General features: G+C 49.8%; 1 long non-coding RNA gene across 6 annotated transcripts; it reads right to left on the bottom strand.

The window, feature by feature from the left end:
- Positions 1–435: 435 nt before the first annotated feature.
- Positions 436–24,434, bottom strand: LOC122172491 (uncharacterized). 6 transcript variants are annotated; one of them, XR_010593657.1, is made up of 6 exons: positions 22,978–24,434; positions 19,382–20,874; positions 4,288–14,428; positions 3,307–3,429; positions 2,315–2,409; positions 436–1,639 (listed from the first exon to the last, which is right to left on the bottom strand). It is a non-coding gene; the product is annotated as an uncharacterized LOC122172491 (long non-coding RNA). The 6 variants fall into 6 exon arrangements; XR_010593661.1 differs by having other exon boundaries at positions 436–2,409; positions 4,288–4,440; positions 6,475–14,428; XR_010593660.1 differs by having other exon boundaries at positions 436–2,409; positions 4,288–6,588; positions 7,765–14,428.
- Between the last annotated feature and the right edge of the window lie 1,179 nt (positions 24,435–25,613).

Genomic DNA, 25,613 nt, shown 5'->3' with positions numbered 1-25,613 from the left:
GCAGGCTGCCAAAAGAAAAAATGTGTCCTTTTAAAATCCTGAGGTCTGTGCTTCTGGTTCAAAATGATCCCACCGCTCTGCCACCATGTCAAGGCTGATTCCCCACTCTGGCACTTCAAGTGCAGAAGGTGGGGGCCCGTGAGGATTCTAAAAATTAATACTGGCCATGCCAAACTTGTATTAAACTCCCAAGGTTACAGCTTCTCTCTGAACTTGGATGGGTAGATGCTGCCACCACCCAAATGCAAAAAAAAAACCCTTCTGAGAGTCCAGAAAAGCACACTTGGGAATTCCTTCCGGTGGGGTACCCTCAGGCCCTTTCACCCCCCCCTCCCCAGGGAAGAGCTGAGAAAAAAAAACAAAGGAAATCAGCTGTTGCCACCAGCTAATTAAACAACATACGCACAACCTCTTAGGGACACAAACATCCAATCCTGGTCTTAAAAAAAAGTACATTTTATTAAAAACAAAAGGAAAGAAAAATACATCTGGAACTTACACTTTTTGCTAGGTTTAAAAAAAAACAATTACAAGGATTAAGCATCAAGATAGCGTCTTGAGGTCCAGCTTAAGGGTTACAAGCAAAACAAAAGCACCTGAGCTTAGCACTGAGGAGTCCGCAAGCCATAAAGAAACAAAAGAGATAAACCTAATCGCGTCTTCCTAGACATTTCCTGATCTACTTACATATCTGGGGTTTCAAAAGAGTAGTTTCTAGGTATGATCTGATGATTTTCATACCTGGCACAAGCTTTTACAGCCTAGTTCCAGCCCTGTCCCTGCTTTCCAGGAGAACAAATACAGACAGACAAAGGGAAAGTTTTTTCCCAATTTTAAAAAGTTCTAGCCTTCCCATGGGCTCTTTTGGTCAGGTGCTCACTCTCTTCCTTTTACCTATGGACTTTTTAACCCTTTACAGATAAAGCAAGTAGAGAACAGCTACTAACAGGGATTTTATAGCTAACTGGCTGGCTGGGTGTCCATAAAAGGGAGCTACCCCCGCCTTCATTTATCACACGTGTCTAGGGGGCAATGCAGTCGTAAATACGGATACGTTCACTTGAAACACAGACCTGGCCGTTCTGAAGCTGGGAGACCTTCCTCCGCCACCAGCCTCTGCCCTTCCCTGAATATGACCGTGAACATGACACACTTCAACTGAGGGTTTACAATAAAATTGTATGTAAAGCACGGAGGGAAATGTCTCTCCAGATACTCTGGATTAGATAAAACATTAAAAGAAGGCAATAAATCAAACCTCCAAAACAGCCCCGCTAGCCGCCCAGGAACAATCCTCAACCCTCCCCTGTAACTCTATCAAATAAAGAAGGACCTGTTAGGCTCTGGTGAAGGGGCTGGTCCCTTCTCTTGTACCAGGGAGCCAGACAGGGCCATTCTGATTAGAAGCCATGGCAGAGAGCTCTGGAGGTGGGCGGATATTGGTTGGGTTAGAACACATGCAGTGGGAGTAGGCCAGTTGTTGCACTACTTCATAGGGCTGCCTGTCCTGCAGGGGCAGCTCCAGGCACCAGCGCAGCAAGCGCAGACAGACTTCGGTGGCAATTCGGCAGCAGGTATGTCGAAGGCACGGGACCGTCAGATCACCCGCAGAAACGCCGTCGAATCCGCGTGACCAGGTCTGAGTGGGGAATAATGAGTTCTATACATGTACTGCAAATACGCCCCCTGAAATATGTTGAGAGGTCAGACTTGACTTAGAGATAGAGAAGAAGTTCGGCTTAGAGATAGAGAAGAAGTTCCTGTTTGTTTCATGTTCATAGAGCCATAGCCTAATAGCCAAGGCAGAAGGGGAGAAGAAAGTGTACCAGGGCAAGTGCAGGGGTAGGATCCGGTCAAGTGCCCAGCTCTCTCCCAGGTTTGTGGGTGAGAGCTAGGACAGGTCTCTATTGGATAAAGGACAATGCCCTGCTCCTTACAATCCTCTGTGTCCATGGGAGAGAAGGGATGAATCCCTCCTTGAGAATCTCAGCAGCTTCCTAGGAAGGAGCCAGTGCTCTTCTCGGAGGGCCTTCTCCTGGACCTCACGGGTCTGATGCTCTCACTCCACAAGCCTGCCTGGGGCCTTGGAGTTAGTGGTCAACAGAACCAGGCAGAGCACTGTTGTCAAGCTCCAGCGCCTTCCCTCTATCCCTGAAGGTGGAAGGGCCCCAACACTGCCCTGCACTCACTGCTCTGACCACGGATGGCTCTCAGGTAGCAGGACACAATGGAAACGTGGATCATCCAGTCTCTCATTTCCAGGCCTTCCCAGGGCTAAGGTAAAATTCCTGCTCCCCCTGACCATTATGCTCACCTCCAAGATGTGCTGGAGATTGTCTGTGCTGGGGGTTGCTATCAATAAGCTCTTCAGCATGGCATCCATGTCTCTGGGCAGGCCTTCTTCAGAGCCTGTCAGCGGATGGAGACAGGGTTATGGAACCTAGAATTCAGCTGGCACCAGATGGCTCAGACTGAACAGGTTCCAAACCTCTCGGAGGCTCTTACCTTCTAAACAGGGACGTCTGTTTTATAGCAAAATCAGTAAAAGGAAAGGACAAAACTCAAAAGAGGCTCCTCCTCGCACTCACCTACATGAACCCTAATACTCTCTCAGTCCTCAAAGAGAGACCTCGAGAAGGAGAATTGCTGAAGCAAAGCCACAGGGGTCTCCGAGGGTTCCCTGGCCCTGCGCCCCTGTCCTGCCTGGCTGATGTCAGCATCTCTCTCTGAGGTCACCGCCTATTGGTGAAAGGTGTTAGGGAGGTGGTGACCTCAGAGAGAGATGCTGACATCAGCCAGGCAGGACAGGGGCGCAGGGCCAGGGAACCCTCGGAGACCCCTGTGGCTTTGTTCTGCACAAAGGTCCTGCAAAAGGCCTTTGTGATGTCACTGCCACACCCACCCCTCCCCTGAAGTGCTAATGTCCTGCTGCTGGCCTGACACTTTGAAGGTTTGAGCTACTCTCTGTGGATCACCCCACTCAATGCATGTTCATTCTAGGAAGCAAGCCGGCTAGACAGTAAAACATCAGAGGCTGCTCTGAACGCTACACTCACTTTTAACAAAATTAGTAGACTTTATGGCCAGAAGAGACCTTTAGAGCATCTCATCTAACCCCCTGCATATCATGGGCTTCCTGTTTTGCACAACAGTTACTTTTTTGGAAAACACATTCCAGAAAGGCATCTAGTCTTCATTCAATGACATCAAGAGATGGAGAATCCACCACTTTCCCTTTTAGTGAGTGCCAGGGGGCTCCATTTCCCCTTCCACTAGCTCCCCATTTACAGTGAGCCAGAGCAGTACCTGCAGCAGGGAGCGGGAGTTGCTGAAGGCTCAGAGGCACAGCCCCTGCAGTGCCTCAGGCACCTGGCACAAGTGCCGGATGATGCGGAGCTGGTGCATCACTTTGGCTGTGACGTCCTCCTGCTGCAAGGGAACGAGAACGTGTCAGAGACTCAAACGTCCCGAGGAATCAGGGAGAATTAAGAGCACCTGGAACCAGCAGCATTTCCACACAGCACCTGCCCTCCACTGAGGGATGGATTCACCTCCTGACCCCCAGAATGGAGTCTTCTCGTCCTTTCTAGTAACCTCCAGTGCCAAACCCCCTCCTTGTAGGGTGAGCTCCTGCCACCTCCCCCTCAGTGCCCCTGACAGCTGATCCACTTCCAAACCACAGCTCAAGTTCTCAGAACCCTCTCCTCCCACCCCCACCCAGGTTGGGCAGGGAGGGGCCTCTAGCAGGGGCGGGCAGGAGGGATTCTGGTAGCAGTGAAGTGGGTTGCGGGGAGGTCGAGATCTTCCCCAAGTCATCACAGACACTAATACTGAAGCCACAGGATGGCGGCCCTGGTGAATGGGGCAGATCAGCAGCCCCTGCTGACTGAATCCTCCCGTTCTCTCTAGGTGGTGGCTCGGGTGACACGGACACTAGGCCACTGGCAACTGGGTGAGGCCCTCTGGCACAGGAGAGGCTCGCAGAGGGCACTTAGGGGACTCCTCTGCTCTTCCCAAGAGCAAAAGCACCATGCCCTCAGAACATAAGTCCATGATGAGTTAATGCTTGTCATTAATTAGCCTTGCTAAAGAGCTATGTTGGAGCTGCTCCGGGGACAAGCTGGTTCCCTCCTGCTGATGGAGGTGAATTCATCCCCCTTCCCAGGAGCACCTGCTCTCGCTCTCATTCCCCAACAGGCTCCTTGCTGCCAGGCCAGCGAATGGCGATAGGATGGGAATGAGGCCTGGGCCCTGCCCCAATCTCCTGAGTCTAATGCAGCTGCTTACCTTGTCCCCCATCAGCTCTTGGGCTTCCCCCAGGAGGGAGTAGGCCAGGATCAGCCCTGCCTGGCTGACACGCAGCAGGGGGTTATGGATGGCCAGCACTGCCGTCCGGAGGAAGAGTCTTCTCTGCCTTTCTGAGAAGAACTTTCCAAAGACCTAAAACCAACAGGATGTGAGGCATTAGCACATTGCCCAGAGCCAGGCTCCAAATCCTGGGGCTAGAACAGCATCTCCATCTAGTGGCCCCAGGAGGCAGCCACTGAGGGGTGGGAGGCTGAGGGTTCTCACCAGAGAGCCCAAAGGTTGGCCCAGGTCACCAGTGGGGATCACTGTCAGAGGACTATTTCAGCCCCACTTTGTTGGGTGGAGCTCCCACAATGGGAGCTGCAGAGCACACACACACCCCGCGACACACACACACACACTCTACACCTCCTGGTGGTGGGAGGGGAACAGGGGAAAGGAGAAAAAAAGTAAGAGATGAAGAGAAAGGAGGGAGAGATGGAGGAAAAGGTAAAACAAAAAGGAGAAACCCTAATGTCCCCAGTGATTCTAAGGGAAAAAATCCTACGTGGGGAATAAAATTCTGCCACCTTAAACTAGTGTTTTCCATGCCTAGAATTCAGCTGGCACCAGATGGATCAGACTGAACAGGTTCCAAACCACTCGGAGGCTCTTACCTTCTAAACAGGGATGTCTGTTTCCTAGTAAAATCAGTAAAAGGAGAGGAGAAAACTCGAAAGAGGTTCCTCCTCGCGCTCACATACGTGAACCCTAATATTCTCTCAGTCCTCAAAGAGAGACCTCGAGAAAGAGACTTGCTGAAGCAAAGCCACAGGGGTCTCTGAGGTTTCCCTGGCCCTGCGCCCCTGTCCTGCCTGGCTGATGTCAGCATCTCTCTCTGAGGTCACCACCTCCCCACCACCTTTGACCGATAGGCTGGGGTCCTGCAAAAGGCCTTTGTGATGTCACTGCCACACACACACCCCTCCCCTGCAGTGCTAATGTCCTGCCGCTGGCCAGACACGTTGGAGGTTTGAGCTACTCCCTGTGGATCACCCCACTCAATGAGTGTTCATACTAGGAAGCAAACCGGCTAGACAGTAAAACATCAGAGGCTGCTTCCAATGCTACTCTCAGCTTTTCTGAAATTAGCAGACTTTATGGCCAGAAGAGACCTTTAGAGCATCTAATCTTACCCTCTGCATATCACAGTCCTCCTGCATACCACAATAGCTACTTTTGGGCAAATACATTCCAGAAAGGCATCTAGTCTTCATTAAATGACATCAAGAGATGGAGAATCCACCGCTTTCCTTGGTAGCTTGTTCCTGTGGTGAATCATCCCCGCTGTTGAATAGTTGTACCTTATTTGTAATAGGAATTTGTCTCTTTTCACCTTCCAACCATTGGGTCTTGTTATGACTTTCTGTGCTAGATTAAAGTGCCCTTTAATACCCAATATTTTCTCTCCATTAAGGCACTTCAACATTTCAATGAAGTCAACTTTCAATCTTCCTTTGATAAGCTAAACAGGTTGAGATCTTTCAATAGGGCTCTAGAAGGCATTTTTCTCCAGCCCTCAGAACATTTGGTGGCGCTTTGCTGCCCCAGCTCCAATTTCTCTACATCTTTTCCAAATGAGGACACCAAAACCGGATGCCATATTCCAGTATCAGCCTCCCTGATGCTGTATCACCTCCCTATAGTACTCACGGCTCTGCTCGTATGTCTAATGATGGCTCTAGCCCTGTTCACCACAGCATCACGCTGGGAGCTCATGTTGAGTGGCTTCTCAATCCTTTTCAGAGTCACTGCTTTCCCGGATACACTTCCCCATTCTGTAGGTGTGCCCGGCATGCCTTCTTGCTTGGTATAGGACCTGGCATTTGGCTCTCGTCAAACTTGTTTTCTTTGAATGGGTCCAACTTGCTGAATGACCCAGATTGATCTGTATCACTGCCCTCTCCTCATCAGTAATTACCACTCTGCCAGTATTTTTTCACCCACCAGTCTTATCAGCAGTGATTGTATGTTTTCTCCCAATTCATTGATAAAAATTAATTTAAAAAATTAGTCCTTGAGAGCTTCTTCAGACCCTTAGTACCCAGGACCTGCTCCCCACAGCACAGTGAGAAAAGGCCGTCCAGCCCTGCTGGTACATAGGGGATAAGCACAGAACAAACACACCTTTAGGAGCTGTCTTGTCCATAGGCTCTGAACAACATGTGGGGGTCAGCAGCTTACAAATGCACTACAGACCTGTAGTGTAGCCAGGTCCCAACTGTATCTCAGTTTCCCACCCTGTAAAATGGGGACAACAAACAAAACCTTGATTAGCTCTGGTTGGTAGTTGGGGAAACCGAGGCACTCAGCGGTGAAGAGACTCACTCATGGTCCCAAAGCCAGGAATAGAAAATGGCAGGTCTTGTGATAGCCAGTCCTGGGACCTAGTCCCAGTTATCCTGGCCTCGCTGCCCTAACTTTAATCACAGCCTCCATGTATTTTCCCCCATGTCCCTTAATCCCACGTCACTGCAGAAGAAAGATTTTCTGGTAGCCAGCTGCCTCTAATGCATGTGGACGTCGTTCCAAAAGACGTGCTCTGGCTCAGTCCCATGCTATGGTTGGCTGAAGGAACCACTTGGTGACATTCGAGGGCCTGAGTTATACAGGAGGTGCGACTAGATGCACATAATGGTCCTTTCGGACCTTAACATCTATCAATCTCCACATTTTCTGCTGCTAGGAAGATAACTCTGGATCTATTTTCTCTCATTAACTTTCAGTTGGATTAATTTAAATCCAGGCCAAAGGATTTCCTCTTCCATTGTGTCTTCAGCACCTTTGGGAGCAAACAGTTACTGTTAGGCCACAGGTTTCCAGTTTCAACCTGTCCCTGGGTGAGATGGCCAGGAAAGGGGTTGGTGCTCAACTGCACCTAGCCCAGGTTATGCAGCTCCCTAGGGTGAAGGGAATAAGTGTGGGGGTCACATGACAAGAATCAGCATGTGACTGGGACCCAGGCCTGCTGAGAGATATCAGGGCAGCCTGTGCTCAGCCAGGAGAGAGACCCCAAGGGGAGCAGGTATGGGGGAGGGGGGGGCTTGGATAGTCCTTTAAAGGTCAGGGACAAGCCGGGAAGGGGTCAGGCTGAGCATTTAAGGCCCTAGGAGGAAAATACAGGGCAGTTTAGGTGATGGGGCAGATAGTCCAGTTGGTTTAGGCTCCCTGGGCCAGACACCCACAAGTGAAGGTGATTGTCGGGGCTTCTGTCCTTATTCCCCAGGGTAGATTTGATAGGGCAGAAGACTGATGCCATAAGGGAGAAGTGAGTTAACCCCAAGGTCACCCAGTGAGTTTATATCATGAATGCACACTCGGAAGGATCCAATAGAAGCATGGATTTTCCAGTCTCTTCTTTCTAGGAGTCCCCACCTCTACGGTAAAACCCCTGCTGCCCCTCCCCATTCTGCTCACCTCCAAGATGTGCTGGAGTTTGTCTGTGCTGGGGGCTGCGGTCAGCAGGATCTAGAACTCTTCATCCATGTTCTCTGGGCAGGCCTTGCTCAGAGCCTGTCAGCAGAGGGAGACCATGGGTCAGGGTTATGGAACCTGGGGCTACACCTGCAAGGATGACAGAGCAGCTCTCTGCAGAGGGCCTGGTGTGCACAGCAGGGTAGGGAACAGCCAAGCTGCTAGGGATGGGAGCTGGGCCTCTGGGCAGAGTCCAGGAACCAAAGCACAGCTTGCAGAAAGAAAGGACTGCCCACGGAGGGACAACGTAATGTCCCATGCAGGGAAGAGGCTCTCCCTGCCATTTTTTAACCTCATGGGCTGTTCTCATGCTCTTCCAATCCCACCTCTCAGTAGCTCCAGCTGTCCGAGGGAGCAGGGACCAGAGGCCATCCTGCTGCTGGGACGGAGGTGGAGGTTGATGTTCTACCTGCATATGGGTATTGTCCTTTCTCATGCCCACGGTGAATCCACCATGCAAGGGAAGCTCTCAGGACATGCGATTCCAGCTTCAGAGCCAGGGGCAGCTTCAGCTTGCTGGAAGGAGACCGTGTATGAGACCTTGCAGTTGGGGGATGAGACAGGCACTAGCATAGATATGGAAGTTTGGGGAAATGGGGAAGAGGCTGGTGTTGGACCAGGAGGGCAGGGATTTGGGAAGCAAGATCTGAGGATCAAACACTGTCTAATTGTTGGTTAGGATTATCCCCACTTCAGAGAGGAGGAAAGTGAGGCTCCACAGGGAAGCAGGATCTGGCCTATTGGGCTGAGTGTCTGAATAATCGCTAGAGCAAAAATATAAAAGCCATTAAGTGTCAGAAGAACATTCATCAGGGAATTGGAGAGTTCAAGGCTGGCCAGAAAATCTGTAGTATATGGCATAAACCAGTAGGCGCTCTGCCACCTCACTGGTTTTGGAGACAAGGGTACGTCTCTTGGAGAGAGGGGTTAGAGGATCTTTCTCTGAGACACACAACTGTCAATAGTTGGGAACCGAAACCCCATCTGTAATTTTGCTCACTAGCTCTGCCACAAACTCCACCTTCTAGCCATTCTGAGCCAGGACCAGGAACACCATTCCACTGTCATAGTTACATGTACCTGCACACCTGCAGACATAGCAGCTGGCACATGCACTGGTGCTGGCGCTGTGACATGACCTGGATGAACCACCCTGCTGGCCCCCATATCCTGCATTCTCTCTCTGAGCGATCAGTCCTGCTCCCTGCTCTTCCTCTCTTCCTGGACCGTGTCCCTTTCCTCCTTGGAACTTTTGAAAGCAACGTGCTCCTTGTTCCTCCTTGCCCCTATCTCCAAAAGCTCCTGCATGGTCCTCCTCCTTCTGGCCCACTGCTGGCCACTTGCAGCACCCGCAGTCCGAGGCAGCAGGCTTGACCCAGCAGGTGTGGAAGTGTCTTCCAATGGAATGAAACGGAGGGTATGTTCATTGTATTGCCATGGTGGGAGGGAGAAAGAAAGAATTTGGTTTCTGTCTGTCCACAAGGCAACATTGTGGAATGCTTCGATATCACTCAAAGTCTCATGTACACTCCATCTCACTTCTGCCCTTGGAGGATTCACACATGCACATTCTATGCAGGTGTGTGAGTAACACTGATTTTACTTTAAATCAATACCAAAGAAATTAAGAGGCTGGATCTCGCTGATGCAGGGTAGGCTGAAGTCATGTTTTGGGGACATTTACCAATACTGACTCGGACTTTGTTTCATGCTCCATGAAAAACTTCCAAACATCACCTTCCAGGAACAGAAGGAAACCAGGACCCAAAGTAACATATTTTTGGTTAGAATGCAGTGTTCTGCAGGCAGCAGAGTGGAATCTCATCAACCCTCCTCCTGAATCCAGCATCAGAAAAGCCCGGACAACACAGGGAAAAAGAATGCCCTGCTGCACGAAGCATCATCTAAAGTCGCCATCTGCAGCATTAGATCGGCGTACCCAAGATAACAAAAAGCTCTCCTTGGAAAAATATGCCTTCAGGCCCTGCTAGGCCTGTTAGCTAATAAGAGTATGGAAAGCTATATCGTCAAGGTTTTTTCCCCTCTCTTTGAACTTGTGATTGGGAATACAAACCCCACACTGGGGAACAAGGGGTTAAGGAGCTGCTCTGGCCTCAGCCAGCCCAGCTCCATCACACCTGCAGGGGGTGCACAGACTGGACGAGGACTTGTGGGCAGACCAGGCAAGAGGAAGGACCTCTACTTTGCAGGCCCTGAAGGAAGGCAGGATCATTCCCTCAGCAACTGCCTGAAGGTCCCTCTCCCTGAGGGAAGGGAGGACCTGTTCCTGTTGCACCAGGGTGTGGTGTTCTGTCCCATCTAATGGCACTGAGACCACTTAGAGAGAGAGTTAAATGAGTCTGCTCTATAACCTTAACTAAGAGCTAGATGGCTTTTAGCATATGCTATAGAGGCTCATGCACTAAGCTCTAGAGGTCCCAAGTTTGATCTTGCCCGCTGATGACTGGGGTCTGTCAGTGTTACAAGTGGGGGGTTGTGACGTTATTGACATGAACTGTTACCGTATAGATCATTGTTGCAACCAAGGTCCTATAGTTGCACCAAATCTTGTACAAGGGAGGTCAAACGAGGTGTCTATGAAAAGGTTGTAATTTGCTGGTTATGATTATGCTGTCTGTATGTGTGTATCATTTTGTATTTGAAGTTAAGAGTATTGGTTATGTATTTGTATCTCACTGTGTTTGATTCTAAGTAGCATTAGCGAAGCCTTTGGTCAGCTTCTTGAGAAAGGAATTTTCAGATTAAGTGCCCAATCAAGAAACACTTAACTGACAACGGACCTTGGGAGACTCCAATCCACATATGAGAAGCCTTCCTGGGAACGTTCAAGGTAGCATGTGAGCAATGGTTGTTCTACCTGTAAAGAACTGAGTCCTGCATGGACACGTGACTTGCCCACATGACTCCAAAATCCACCTCGCTGCTGTGATTTTCCACAGTAAGAACAAAGGGGTCCTTCCACATGGCAGAGGATAGAAAAGGCCCAGGAAACACCTCCATTTTGTCTTCAGTCCTGCTTCTTACCTCTGGAGGAACTTTGCTACAAACTGAAGCTCTGAAAAATGGACTGAATGACCCATCCAAATCTGTGGATGTACTCCAGAGACGTGATTTGTGCCTGCAGTTTATTCCATCACTGCTACAAGCCTGAACCAAGAACTTTGCCATTGCTGTATGTAATTGTTCCTTTAACAATGTTAACTCTCATCTATATTTCTTTCTTTTTATGAATAAACTTTTAGATTTTAGATTCAAAAGGATTGGCAACAGCGTGATTTGTGGGTAAGATCTGACTCGTCTATTGACCTGGGTCTGGGGCTTGGTCCTTTGGGATCGGGAGAACCTTTTTCTTTTACTGGGGTATTAGAATCATAGAATATCAGGGTTGGGAGAGACCTCACCAAGTCATCTAGTCCAACCCTCTGCTCAAAGCAGGACCAATCCCCAACTAAATTATCCCAGCCACGGCTTTGCCAAGCCTGACCTTAAAAATCTCTAAGGAAGGAGATTCCACCACCTCCCTAGGTAACCCATTCCAGTGCTTCACCACCCTCCCAGTGAAAAAGTTTTTCCTAATATCCAACCTAAACCTCCCCACTGCAACTTGAGACCATTACTCCTTGTTCTGTCATCTGCTCCCACTGAGAACAGTCTAGAGCCATCCTCTTTGGAACCCCCTTTCAGGTAGTTGAAAGCAGTTATCAAATCCCCCCTCATTCTTCTCTTCTTCAGACTAAACAATCCTAGTTCCCTCAGCCTCTCCTCATAAGTCATGTGCTCCAGCCCCCTAATCATTTTTGTTGCCCTCCGCTGGACTCTCTCCAATTTTTCCACATCCTTCTCGTAGTGCGAGGCCCCAAACTGGACACAATACTTCAGATGAGGCCTCACCAATGTCGAATAGAGAGGAATGATCACGTCCCTCGATCTGCTGGCAATGCCCCTACTTATACAGCCCAAAATGCCATTAGCCTTCTTGGCAACAAGGGCACACTGTTGACTCATATCCAGCTTCTCATCCATTGTAACCCCTAGGTCCTTTTCTGCATTGGAATTGGTTTTCATAACCATTCATCCTCATAAGGAGTGGTGCTGGTGATGATACAAGGGAACTGGGATATCTGAGGGAATTGCTTGTATGACTTCTGGTTAGCCAGTGGGGTACAACCAAAGTCCTTTCTGTTTGGCTGGTTTGGCGTGCCTTAATAGTAAAGGACACCCAGCCTTGGGCTGTGACTGTCCTGCTCCAAGCAATTTGTCCTGAATTGATACTCTCAGTAGTGTCCCACCAGAGGCCGCATCGTTACAGGGGTCATCTGGGATTTCAACTGGAAAGTCTCTGAAGCTCAGGACGCGCTTCCTCAGCTAGGGGAAGTATGTAACCCACACACCTTCTGGGTGTGGTGGTGTGTCCCATCTAGTGGCACCGAGACCACTTAGAGAGAAAGATAAAATGAGTCGGCTCTACAGTCTTAGCTAACAGCCAGTTGGCTTTTAGCTCATGCTGTAGAGGCTCATGCACTAAGCTCCAGAGGTCCCAACAACCAGGGTCTGTCAGCATTACAGAGGCAGCTCCCACCCCAAGAGGGAGAGAGCTGCCATGCCACGCCCAGCTGTGAAGAGGTGCCAAGCAGTGAGATGACACCCTTCAGAGCCTCCTGTGATAAACTCTGAACTTTGGACACTAACTGGCTGGTAGGAAGTGTCACTCCCTTGTGTTGCCCTCAGAGTGGCTTGGGTGAGACCCTGTGGGAGGCCCTGGGCTCCCCCACCATCTGCCGCGCCCTTCCCCTCCGCATGTCGAAGGGCTGAAACCCTGACCACTAGGCAACATCCCCACGAGCGAATGCCATCACGAGGCATCCGTCTTTGAAAGTTTGCAGAGGATGCAGGGGCAGAAAGGGGAGAGAGGATGAGGGTGGCTGTTGGCGGGGGGGGAGGGAGGGGGAGACATTGAGAGAGAGAGAGAGAGAGAGAGAGAGAGAGGGGGAGGGTGGGAACCCTATGGGAATCTCTTGTTTACCGCCATCAACCCAATGATCAGACCATTGATGCCTAAAATGTTCCCTGACATGTTGTAATTGATTGGATCTAGATTTAAAAACGGTTACCACATTTACAGACAGAGAAATGTCAGCGAGTTGAGTGGAAGGCCATTGTAAGCTCAGCTAATTATGTAATGGGGGTTATGCCCCATCTAACAAGCTCCTTAAACAATAGCTCCCAATTTTCATTCACATTGTTCTGTTTAATTCTTTTACTCCAAAACACTTTCACTAATCATTTTGGTCAGCTTTGGAAAGTTAACCCTTTCAGTGCACCAAATATACATATTGCTGGTTGGGTCTGCCCTCTGTTGGTCATAAGAACAGCCATACTGGGTCAGACCAATGGTCCATCCAGCCCAGAATCCTATCCTCCCACAGTGGCCAATGCCAGGTGCCCCAGAGGAAATCGACGGAACAGGTAATCATCAAGCGATCCATCCCCTGTCGCCCATTCCCAGCTTCTGGCAAACAGAGGCTAGGGACACTTCAAGAGCATGGTTTTGTATCCCTGCCCATCCTGGCTAATAGCCAATGATGGACCTATCCTCCATGAACTTATTTAGTTCTTTGTTGAACTCTGTTATAGTCTTGGCCTTCACAACATCCTCTAGCAAAGAGTTTCCCCAGGTTGACTGTGTGTTCTGTGATGAAATACTCCCTTTTTTTGTGTTAAACCTGCTGCCTATTCATTTCATTTAGTGACCCCTAGTTCTTGTGTTATGAGATGGAGTAAATAACACTTCCTTATTTACTTTCTCCATACCAGTCACCATTTTATAGACCGCTATCATATCCCCCCTTAGTCACCTCTTTTCCAAGCTGAAATCTCCACCCAGTCTTATTAATTTAATCTCATACGGAAGCTGTTCCATATCCCCAATAATTTTGGTTGCCCTTTTCTGTACCTTTTCCAATTCCAGGATATCTTTTTCAGACCCGCTCCAGTATTCAAGATGAGGCATACCATGGATTTATTGAGAGGCAATATTACATTTCTGTCTTCTTACCTATCCTGTAAGGTGATTTTGGTACATGGTCATATTCTGTTAGGAATGTTGCTGCAATTCAAAATGGACTTTAGAAATTCAAGATGGCACATATGATAGGAAGGGTTTGAACGCCGTTATGGTACCCTTTCTTCATGGCATTTTCCCGCCAAAACTCTGTTTTCCTCACGGAACCTGAGGGACAGAGAACTGATGGGAACCGGTTGGGAGCGGTGCCTGTCAGAGTGTGCCTCAGGAATGCGCGCCTCAGACAGCGTATAAGGGACTGTTAGTGGTGATGCAGGCGCTGTCCACCAACAAAGCAGCCACGTCCAGGTTCTTTGTGTGGCATTAGATCAAGACTTCGCTTACTAACATCTGTCAAAGACTCTGATACTTACCTGACTCCTGTAATCCACCAAAGGATCCAGTGAAGGTTGTGCTATCCGCTCAGATCTGTTGATCTCCTGCTTGGGCAGTAGAGAGCCAGATCCTCCGATGTTCCAGAGATCCTGAGATGGACCATCCGTTGCCAGTGTCCTCCACCTGAAGCTAGAAGAGAGACAGTAATTATTTGTTGGATATTTATTAGTTTAGCCAAGGGACAGTTTAAGGGCCTGGGCTTTATGCCCCCTTGCTGGAATCTATTCATGGGTATTTGTAGTGTTCCCCATAGTGAATCTTCCCCCAGTTGTATCTATCCCTTAATAAATCTGCTTTCTGTTTAAGATTATATTCTTTCTATCCTTTATTTCAAAGAAACATGGGCGGGAGGCACACAGATTTCTAATTCTAAACAATCCCTTTCCCTTTCCTAATGATTTCCCAACATTTTGTTCGCTTTTTTGACTGCCGATGCACATTGAGTGGATGTTTTCAGAGAACTATCCACAATGACTCCAAGATCTCTTTCTTAAGTTGTAAGGGCTAATTTAGACCCCATCATTTTAGATGTAGAGTTGGGATCATGTTTCTCAATGTGCATTACTTTGCATTTATCAACATTGAATTTCATCTGCCATTTTGTTGCCCCGTCACCTAGTTTGGCGAGATCCCTTTGCCACACTTTGCAGTCTCTTTTGGCATTAACTAACTTGAGTTGGTTTACTTGTGGCACCTTAGAGATTAACACATTTATTTGGGCATAAGCTTTCATGGGCTGAAACCCACTTCAGCGGATGTGGTTTTAGCTCATGAAAGCTTATGCCCAAATAAATTCGTTAGTCTCTAAGGTGCCACAAGGACTCCACATTTTTTTGGCTGATACAGCTTAACACGGCTACCACTCTGTAACTTGAGTTGGTTTGTATCATCTGCAAATGTTGCCACCTCACTGTTTACCCCTTTTTCCAGATCACATAGGAGTATGATGAATAGTACTGGTCCCAGTACAGACCCCTGGGAGACACCACTATTTACCTCTCTCCATTCTGCAAACTGACCATTTCTTTCTTGCCTTTTAGCCAGTTACCTATCCCAGAGAGGACCTTCCATCTTATCCCATTTTGCTTCAGAGCTTTTGGTGAGGGACCTTGGCAAAGGCTTTCTGAAAATCTAAGTACACTATATGCACTGGATCACCTTTATCCACTTGCTTGTTGACTCCCTGAAATAATTCTAGTAGATTTGTGAGGCATGATTTCCCTTTACAAATAGTGTTTATCTATGTGTCTAATAATTCTGCTCTTTACTCTGATTTCACCCAATTTGCCTGGTACTGAAGTTAGCCTTAGTGGCCTGTAATTGCCGGGAGCATCTCTGGAGCCTTTTAAAAACATTGGTGTCATATTAGCTATACTCCAGACATCTGGTATGGAAGCTGATTTAAAGGACAGGTTACATACCACAGTTAGTTAGTAGTACTGCAATTTCACATTTGAGTTTCTTCAGAACTCTTGGGTGAATACCATCTGGTTCTGGTGACTTATTGCTGTCTAATTTATCAATTTGCTCCAAAACCTCCTTACTGGTCCTTACTGAATACAGTCAAGTCATGATCAGTGCCCCAGAGCAACCACGAACATCCAGTCCAGTGATCAGTTCATGTTTATCCACCACAAGGAGGCCCACAATAGAGTCACCCCTAGTTGGGTACTTTGCATTAGAAAAGTATTTATAATTTTTCAAAATCTCCAAGGATGATTTACTCCTGGCTACGGGAGACCTCCCCGTCTGTCTCCCAGTAGGAAGTCCCCCGTGCTAACCTAATTTCTTCCCACAAGTCACAGACAGGTGCAAAAGGAGAAACGTTTCCTGCTCTCTGGTTTGGATTCAGTGAACTGTGCCAGCCCCCCACCGGTTCACCTGCTGGGCTGTGTGAATTAGCCGATTGATCCCTATCCATTCGAGGTCCTGGGGTTCTCAATAACCAAGAACATAAAACAGGTAATGATGTGTCTAACGTGGGGATTCTCAAACTTCACTGCACTCCAACTCCCTTCTGACAACAAAAATTACTAAACGACGCCAGGAGGGGAGACTGACGCCTGAGCCCTCCCGAGCCCCACCGCTCCAGGTGTGGGGGGAAGGCCAAAGCCCGAGCCCCACCGCTCCAGGTGTGGGGGGAAAGCCAAAGCCCGAGCCCCACCGCTCCAGGTGTGGGGGGAAAGCCAAAGCCCGAGCCCCACCGCTCCAGGTGTGGGGAGAAAGCCAAAGCCTGAGCCCCACCGCTCCAGGTGTGGGGAGAAAGCCAAAGCCCGAGCCCCACCGCTCCAGGTGTGGGGGGAAGGCCAAAGCCCGAGCCCCATCACCCTGCGTGGGGAGGCCAAAATCGAAGCCCAAGGGCTTCAGCCCCAGACGTGGGGCCTGCAACCTGAGCCTGACTGTCCAGGGCTGAAGCTCTCAGGCTTTGGATTCAACCTCAGGCAGTGGAGCTTGGGCTTCAGCTTTGGCCCCAGACCCCAGAAAATTTATGCCAGCCCTGGTGACCCCATTAAAATGGGGTTGCAACCCACTTTGGGGTCCTGACCCACAGTTTGAGAACCGCTGGTCTAATGTAAAGTGCCACCCTGCCCACCACTTTTATCCTCTCTCCCCTACCTCAATGGGTTGTAACCAGTGACATTAACATTCCAGTCATACACATCGTCCCACCGGGTTTCCCCATTTCCCCACCCCAGGGAGAATTTCCAGCTCCTCTTCCTTATTGCCCAGGTTCCAGTGCCAAGAGCAGTGTTGCTTCCCTTCACGAGAGATGTCTTGCAGGACACATACACTGCACCACAGCATTCCTCTGAGTCCACACTTGGGTTACTGCAGGTTGGGTTATCTATAAGCCAGGGAGAGACTCCATCTTACGTGTTCCTTTCTTCCCTCCATTGGAGGCTGCCGGGGGAGAAAGAGAACGTGTCCCTAGGGCTGAGGCAGAATGGCATTGCTGGCGTTGCAGCATGCTCTCCAGGAATCCTCAAGCCTTCCCTATCTGCTCTGCAGCATCAGAACAGCAGAGCCTGGATTGGAGCAAGGGAACGGCCTCTTTTCCCACAGAATCCTTCCCTCAGGCCCAGAGTATTTAGAGCAGAAATCCCTGTGGGTGTTAATGTTTCTCTAAAAAGAGTGGTGCAGCTTCTTGACTACACAATGCAAAGTGATCTGTTTGTAGAGATGCATAACGCCCTGTGGTGATTTCTCTGAGAAGATTCCCCTGAGCAGTTGTGGGAGGCAGGACCTTATTCCTTATCTCTCATGATAGGGCTGCGTGAGAGCTTGTAGAGAGCCAGAGGCAGCTTTCTAGAGGGTTCATTCAAAAATTCCCTAGGGGCTGCGGCCTACAGCAGGAAGGAGCCAGGTGGTTGTTGGAATGACTCTAGGTGGAATGCTATGGGATGGCTTTCTGATCACCGCTTCACTCTGCTTCTTCCCACACCCACCTTTGGGGTAAGTCCATCACCTCCTCCTTAGTGTATATGGGCTGGAAACCAGATATGGCATTAGGGAGGTTGCCCACTCAGCCCATGCACAGGAGGATCCATTGCAGTTCAAGTCCTCCTGCTTGTTGCAGCCCAGAGGAATGCATGACACTGAGCCTGAACTCTGTGACTGCATTAGTCACCAACAGGTGAGTGTGGCAGGAGAGGACACATAACATAAGCTCTGGGATCTGAAGAGAGGTCTCTGGAGCCTCGGGATGTGCAGGTTTGGAGACATGTGGCTCCTACCTAGTCCAAAGTAACCTGCCATGCTCCCTGACAAGAGCCATATTAACGGGCAACACTGCGACTGACCCCCATGCCTCTCTATTTCCTTGGCCACATGTATTGTGTCCTTTTTCTGGTGGCTAGTCCAGAAAAAGAGAAGAAGAGCTCACTACTGCTACCACCTCAGGGATTTGTTGGCTTGAGATCATGTTGATAGAAGCATGCAATAGTGACAGAAACTGGGATGTCGAGCTCCTAGAGTGACTTCTTACCTTTATAGACCTGCCCTTTCATCGTACAAGGCTATTTTAAAGTTGAGTGTGATAGTAAAGAGACCCATTTTCAACCCTTCACCACACAAGACAAAGCCCGCAGTATTCATCATTAACTATTTATTTCTACGCTCCTGGCTCCCAAACTGTTTTTCCTCCTTACTGCCACCAGCCACCTTCGCATTCTCCCTCTTCTCTCCCCAGCTCTGCTCACTTGAGTGCAGCAGCTCAGCGGATGCTCCAGCTTTACTCTTTCACTTCCATTCTTCTTCACTTCTGTGGATGGCTGTATTTGCCATTGAGCAGCATGATGGAAATACCTGAGTCCTCTGTCTAGGCACGCAGGCCCAGCAGCTAAAGCCAAAGCCCCACTGAGAGCAGTGGGAAATTAGCTTAGTGTGTCAGGAGTGGAGGCTTGGCCCATGGGGACCCCAGGCACTGCAGCTGCTGCCACCTACATGGTGAATCCTCCAGCCCATCGCCAAACAGCTCTTCCACATTCTGAAAACTGGCCTCACTGGCTGACTCTCTAGGAGCATAGAAACCCTTTGTTAGAGCAGGAGAGTCTCTTCAATGCAGCTCTCTTTCCACAGACCCCAGAGGGTCACAGTGAATCACCTGCAAGTCTCTAGGAGTCTCTCAAGGAGTTCCCTGCTCAGTCACTTGGCACCTACTAGCAATGGTCTCTGACACTGTCATTGCAAAAGGGAGCTCAGCAGATGGTCCCTTTCTATGGCTTCCTGAGTGGGAGGGAGGTTGGTCTTGTCATTTAAGGCCTAGCTGTCAGAGTCAGGGCTCCTGGGGTTCTCTGGCTTTAGAGGCGGGTGGAGTCTAGTGGTTGGAGCTGGACTGGTATCAGTACCATGCTTCCTTCCTGCCTCTGGCAGTGATGTTGTGTGTGACCTTGCAGACAGTTGCTTTCCATCCCTGTGCGCCAGCTAACAGAGATAATACTGACCCCCTCAGAGGGGCTGGTAGGGGTCACTACCGTAATGACTCAAATCGGAGTGAGTTGTGCTCTTGGCAGTGAAGGGCCCAGATTCAGTCCCCATGGATGCCTAAGGTATCTATATGTGGCCAAGGTTTGACTCACCTACCATTACAGACTGTTTAGCCCGGTCCTGGCCATGCGTGGTGCATCTTCTCCTGGCCCTCTCTGGCACACAGCTCCATCACACACAAGAACATGGCCCACCAAGGACAATCTATCAGCTCCCATTTGGTGTTCAGCTCCAAGATGGATGGTGAGCCCTAGTCAGACCATAGAAAGACAAGGTGGTGTTCTTTGGTGGAAACTGCTGGAGCTTCAGCCTCTGCTCCCACCTCCACCCACATGCTAAGGGCTTCAAAAGTGGTCCCTGATCCCAGGTCAACAAAGTAGCTGAGGTGAGGCCAGGGTGGGTGGAATTACTGTTGGGACTGATCCTAAGAAAAGAGATTTTTCCTCTGCTCTAGGGAGATTCCCATAGGAAAAGCAGCTGGGGTGAGGGTGGGGGCAATACAAGCACTACCCCTCAGCCCTTGAATAGCAGGCAACCAGGACTTTGGGAGCCAAGGTACTGGTGTATCTTGCTGGACAGCAAAAAAGAGCATTGGAGAAATTGTACAATGTCACGGCTCGGTCAAGGTCAGCCAGACCTACTGGTCAGAGCCAGAGTCCACGGTCACATGACAGGAGTTGAGACTCAGCTGGGTCAGGATTCTGGAAGATCAGAAGCACAAGAGAAACTTGCAATCACAACCACAAATCAGATGCCACGAAATCAAGCCAGGGGAGCGGCAGCAGAAAGAGGCAGCACATGGTCCAGAACAGGGAGCAGCCCTGGTGTTCAGTCAGCTTCCTGTTCCTGCTGCTGCCTTAAGCAGGGCCAGAGGGCCAATTAGCTTCTCTGGGACTCCTCCAATAGGACCTCAGGAGTGGAGCCTCAAACTGGGGCTGAACTTCATGGGTCCTAGGTAAGCAATTTTCAGCAGGCTTCCAGGTGGAGGGTTGGAGTGTGGCTACTTCCATGAACCTTACAGCCCCGGGTTGAAGACCTCTGGGTCCTGACAGTGAGTGATCTCTCCCCGTTCAAACCTCCTGCAGAAAACATTATCCAGGATCCTGGACACATCCTCTCTGTTGATCACCCCACTCAATGCGTGTTCATTCTAGGAAGCAAGCCGGCTAGACAGTAAAACATCAGAGGCTGCTCCCAATGCTACACTCAGTATTTCCAAAATTAGTAGACTTTATGGCCAGAAGAGACCTTTAGAGCATCTAATCTAACCCCCTGCATATCATAGGCTTCCTGTATAGTACAATAGTTACTTTTTGGGCACACACATTCCAGAAAGGCATCTAGTCTTCATGCAATGACATCAAGAGATGGAGAATCCACCACTTTCCCTTTTAGTGAGTGCCAGGGGGCTCCATTTCCCCTTCCACTACCTCCCCATTTACAGTGAGCCAGAGCAGTACCTGCAGCAGGGAGCGGGAGTTGCTGGTGGCCTCAGAGGCACCGCCCCCGCAGTGCCTCAGGCACCTGGCGCAAGTGCCGGATCGGATGATGCGGAGCTGGTACATCACTTTGGCCGTGACGTCCTCCTGCTGCAAGGGAATGAGAACCTGTCAGAGACTCAAACGCCCCGAGGAATCAGGGGGAATTAAGGGCACCTGGAACCAGCAGCATTTCCACCCAGCACCTGCCCACCACTGAGGGATGGATTCACCTCCTGACCCCCAGAATGGAGTCTTGTTGTCATTTCTAGTAACCTCCAGTGCCAACCCCGATACCAGACACCTGTGTTCTTGGGGAACCAGGGTGCAGTCTCCAGCCGGATTCATGAAAGACACCCCACACACACACCTCTGCTTAAACTAAAACCCATCAGAGGAAAAAACTTGCAGAGAGCAGTGAAGGGCATTGGGGGTGACACACCTAGACCCCTCCTGACAAAGGTGACAAGATTAAGACATCTCCATTAGCATACAGAATGGAGAGCAGAGACAACTCCCCTAACCTCATCTGCATGAACGATGAGACAGGAAGACATCTCAATTTACATACTGAATGGAGAACAGAGAACAACACTGAACTCTGGGACCAGAAAAAGCAGGGAAGCACTGCATCATGGGAATCTCTGCTCCAGATGCTAATGAACCTATGTCTGCACACACCCAGCTCAGCAATTATCAGACCAATTCTAGTAATGAATCCTTAATTGATATCCAAATACGGAAGTAGCCTATTTGCATTGTGAGCTCCCTGGAAGAAAACACCACCCATAGCCAAGAGTGATCAGTTCCTATTGTCTAGTCTAAAGAAACCCCTTGAGTCATCAGTTTACCTATAAACAAATCTAGTGTTCTCCCTTGAACAATTGCAATTTCTCTACAAAAAACCCTACTCACTCTGTAGTCAGGGTTCTGATGCTTAGATCCAAACTATGCATCAGTTCCACTGGAACTCTATCTTCTCCTGCCTGATCGTGCTAGCAGCTCTGCCTGTCTCCTACATTCAGGACCCTCTGCAACCACCATCACCTGGGAACTGCGACCAGTTCAAGCCTCATGGAGTGGGTGAGATCCCCCCTCTTTCTCTCTCTGTGTTTTCCTTTCTACCTTAGGTATTAACCTTTAATAATGTATGTTATGTTGGTTTAGCTCTCCTTGTGTAGTTATCACTATTATTCAAGAAATAACTTTTATGGTTAACTTGGTTGCTTCTCTCTCTGTTGCTGAACTTTACTCTTTTGTGTTTTTAGCTTCCCCCATTCACTCTACAGCAACGCTTCTTTTACCTAAGCTAAAGATCCCTGCAGCGCCCAAAATACTGTGGGGTTTGCTCATCAAGTAGGTTACTGCCAGTACAATTGTGTTGGGGGAGTGGGGTTAGAGACGTGCTGAATCTGGGACGCATAAGGGTAACAGCTTGAAAGTGCTGCTTGACCCAGTCCATGGAGCCCAGGGGCATATAAGGAGAGGTAGCTTGAAAGTGCTGCTTCATCCAGCCCAGTGAGTCCAGAGACATAGAAGGGGTCAGCTTGGCAGTGCTGATTGACCCGGTCTGCTCACACTTGCTCTGTTAATGTATGTGTGGGTGTGTGAGTGTTCATCCGGTTCTGGGGCTGGAGTAACCCAGCCCTAGGGAGCCTAGGTCCTGCAGGATAGCTCCACTGGGAGGGGACTTGCAGAAGGGAGAAGTAGAGCTTCATATGAAAACACAAGTGACACAAGCAGTACATTGATAGAATTACAGAACCCCCTTCCCCAGAAGAGTAACCCGAATAAATCAGCATACCCCAAAGTAATGGGCACATCTGGTAACACCCCCTCCTTGTAGGGTGAGCTCCTGCCACCTCCCCCTCAGTGCCCTTGACAGCTGATCCACCTCCAAACCATAGCTCAAGTTCTCAGAACCCTCTTCTCCACCCCCACCCAGGTTGGGCAGGGAGGCGGCTCTAGCAGGGGGGTCAGGAGGGATTCTGGCAGCAGTGAAGTGGGTTGCGGGGAGGTTGAGATCTTGCCCCAAGTCATCCCAGACACTAATGCTAAGCCACAGGATCGCAGCATCTAGTGTCAGTGGGGTTCACGTGGCTCAGACCAGACACCTGGGCTGGGGACCCGCCCCCATAGTACTGGTCGAGTGCGTGGCCCAGGGTGTTCACAGCCCCCTCCTCACCCCTCCCTTTGCCCAGCCTGGCGCCTCACCTGGAACAAAGCAGCAGCGCCCATCAGCCTCACTGCTGCCTGAGTCCCAGGTGCTGCTGCTGTCCCCTGGGGAGTGGGCCGAGCTGCTGGTGCTGCGACAGGGATCCTCCACCTCCTGCCCTGGGGAGGCTGGAAGGTCCTCAGGGACTAGGCAGGGCGATGCCTCCTGCTGAGAATCAGTCTAGTCTAGGGGTTTGGAAGACCGTCTGGAGAGAAACACTTAAAATGAGATTTTTAATTCCTGAGGTGTGCGATTGACAACGTTCTCAAGGAATCTGTGTGTAAAAGCCATTAAGATGCACTGCTAAAAGTTGCGGAGAGATCGGTTCATGCGAAACAGGTGAAGAGGTTCAAAGGGGCCCTAAAGATGCTGCTGAAAACCATTATGGTCCAGTACCCGCAGGACTGGGACAAGTTATTTACCTCACCTGCTGTTCGCAAAGAGAGGAGTGCCCCAGGAATGCACAGGCTTTTCCCCGTTCGAATTGCTGTATGGGAGGAGAGAGAGGGGACCCCTCCACTTCATGAGGGATGAGTGGGAGGAGTAGGCCTCGCAAGGGGGATAATCTATGGTGGAGTATGTACTGATTTACTGGGAAAAGCTCATGGAGCTCATGGTCTTGGGTTAGAGGAAACCTAGCATGGGCACAGAGGAAGCAGAAGGTCTGGTACGACCGCTCAGCATGTGCCCACCCCTATGCTACCGGGGACCAGGTGATGCTTCTCGTCCCTGTGAAGAAGAACAAGAACTATTGAGTCCTGTGATGCGCTTGGGGCACAGTTCTCTAGGAGTCTTCATCTAAAAGCCATTAGAATGCACTGCTAGTGTTTAGGAAGAGACCGGTTATTAGAAAGACAAAACAAGATAAATTCCGTCCTGATTTGTGCTATGACAAATTTCTCTTGGAATCTTCATCTAAATGTCATTAGAATGCACTGCTAGTGTTTAGAAAGAGACGTGTAAGGGGAGAAAGACAAACAAAACAGCTAATTATTGATCCGTGCTAGGGACAAATGTCTCAAGGAAACCTCGCCTGGAAGACAGGAGGATGTACTTTTAATGGTTTAGCGAGCTCGGTTTGTGAAAATGGCCAAAAAAATGAGAATTTCATTCCTGATTTGTGCTAGACATAAATGTTTCAAAGCATCATTCTGCAAATTGCATTTTTTGGAAGACATTGGTTTATGAGAAAGACGAAAAATTATTAATTCATTCCTGAGCTGTGCTACTGACAAATTTCACAAGGAGTCATGTTGTGCTACTGATTTGGAAGAGCTCGGTTCATGAGAAAGAGGAAAGATGAGAATTTCATTTCTGAGCTCTGCTAGGGCCAAATTTCTCAAGGACTAATGCTTCAAAAACCCTAACCCTACCCTAACCCTAAACCCTCACCCTCAACCTAAACCCTAACCCTACTCCTAACCTAACCCTGACCCCTAAACCCTAACCCCGACCCCTAACCCTAACCCTCCCTCACCCTAACCCTCTAACCCTAACCCGACCCTGACCCCCAACCCCTAACCTAACCCGTAACCCTAAACCCTCACCCTGACCCCAAATCCCTAACCCTACCTTAACCCCCAACCCCAACCTTACCCCTCCAACCCTACCCCCTACCTCCTAACCGTAACCCTAAACCCTAACCCTACCCCTAAACCCTAACTCTAACCCTACCCTAACCCTAAACCCTCACCCTACCCCCAACCCCTAACCCTACTCTTCCCCCTACCCTCACCCTACCCCTAAACCCTGATCCCTGACCCTAACCCTACCCCTCACCCCCACCCTAACCTAACCTAACCCTGATCTAACCCTAACCCAACCCCTAACCCTCACCCTAACCCGTAAACCTTAACCCTAACCCCCTAACCCTACCCCTAACCCTGACGCCTAACCCCTAAACCTTTACCCTTAACCCCCTAACCCTAACCCAACCCTTAACTCTAACCCCGACCGCTGACCCTCTAACCCCTAACCCTTAACCCCTAACCCTCACCCCTAACCCTAACACTACCCCTACCCCTCACCCCTAACTGTAACCTGACCCTAACCCCTGACCCTAACCCTCTAACCCTAACCCTAACTACCCTAACCCTCCCCCTCCCCCCTAACCCTAAACTACCCTAACCCTCACCCTACCCCTAAACCCTACCCCCCAAGCCTAAACCCTCACCCTCGCCCTAACCCCTCACCCTTGCCCTACCCCTAACCCCTCACCCCTAACCCAACCCTAACCCTACCCCTCACCCTAACCCCACCCTAAACCCTAACCCTAAACCCTCACCCGACCTCTAACACCAACCCTCACCCTCGCCCTCACCCTAACCACCCTCACCCTGACCCAAACCCTAACGCCTAAACCCAAACCCTAACCCAAATCCTAACCCCCAACCCTAAACCCTCACCCTACCCCCTCACCCCTAACCCAACCCTCACCCCTACCCCTCACCCCTAACCCTACCCCTCACCCCTAACTCTAATCCTAAACCCTCACCCTCCCCCCAACCCCTCACCCTACCCCTAACCCACCCGACCCCTCACCCTCACCCTAAACCCCAACCCCTAACCTAACCCTAACCCTTAAAAGCCTAACCCTAACCCCTACCCTCACCCTTAACCCTGACCCTAAACCCTG

This window comes from Chrysemys picta, chromosome 18, assembly GCF_011386835.1.
Source record: "Chrysemys picta bellii isolate R12L10 chromosome 18, ASM1138683v2, whole genome shotgun sequence".
NCBI classification, from domain to species: Eukaryota; Metazoa; Chordata; order Testudines; family Emydidae; genus Chrysemys; species Chrysemys picta.
Note: the sequence above shows the minus strand (reverse complement) of the source record. Positions and strands in the feature narration are given on the sequence as shown.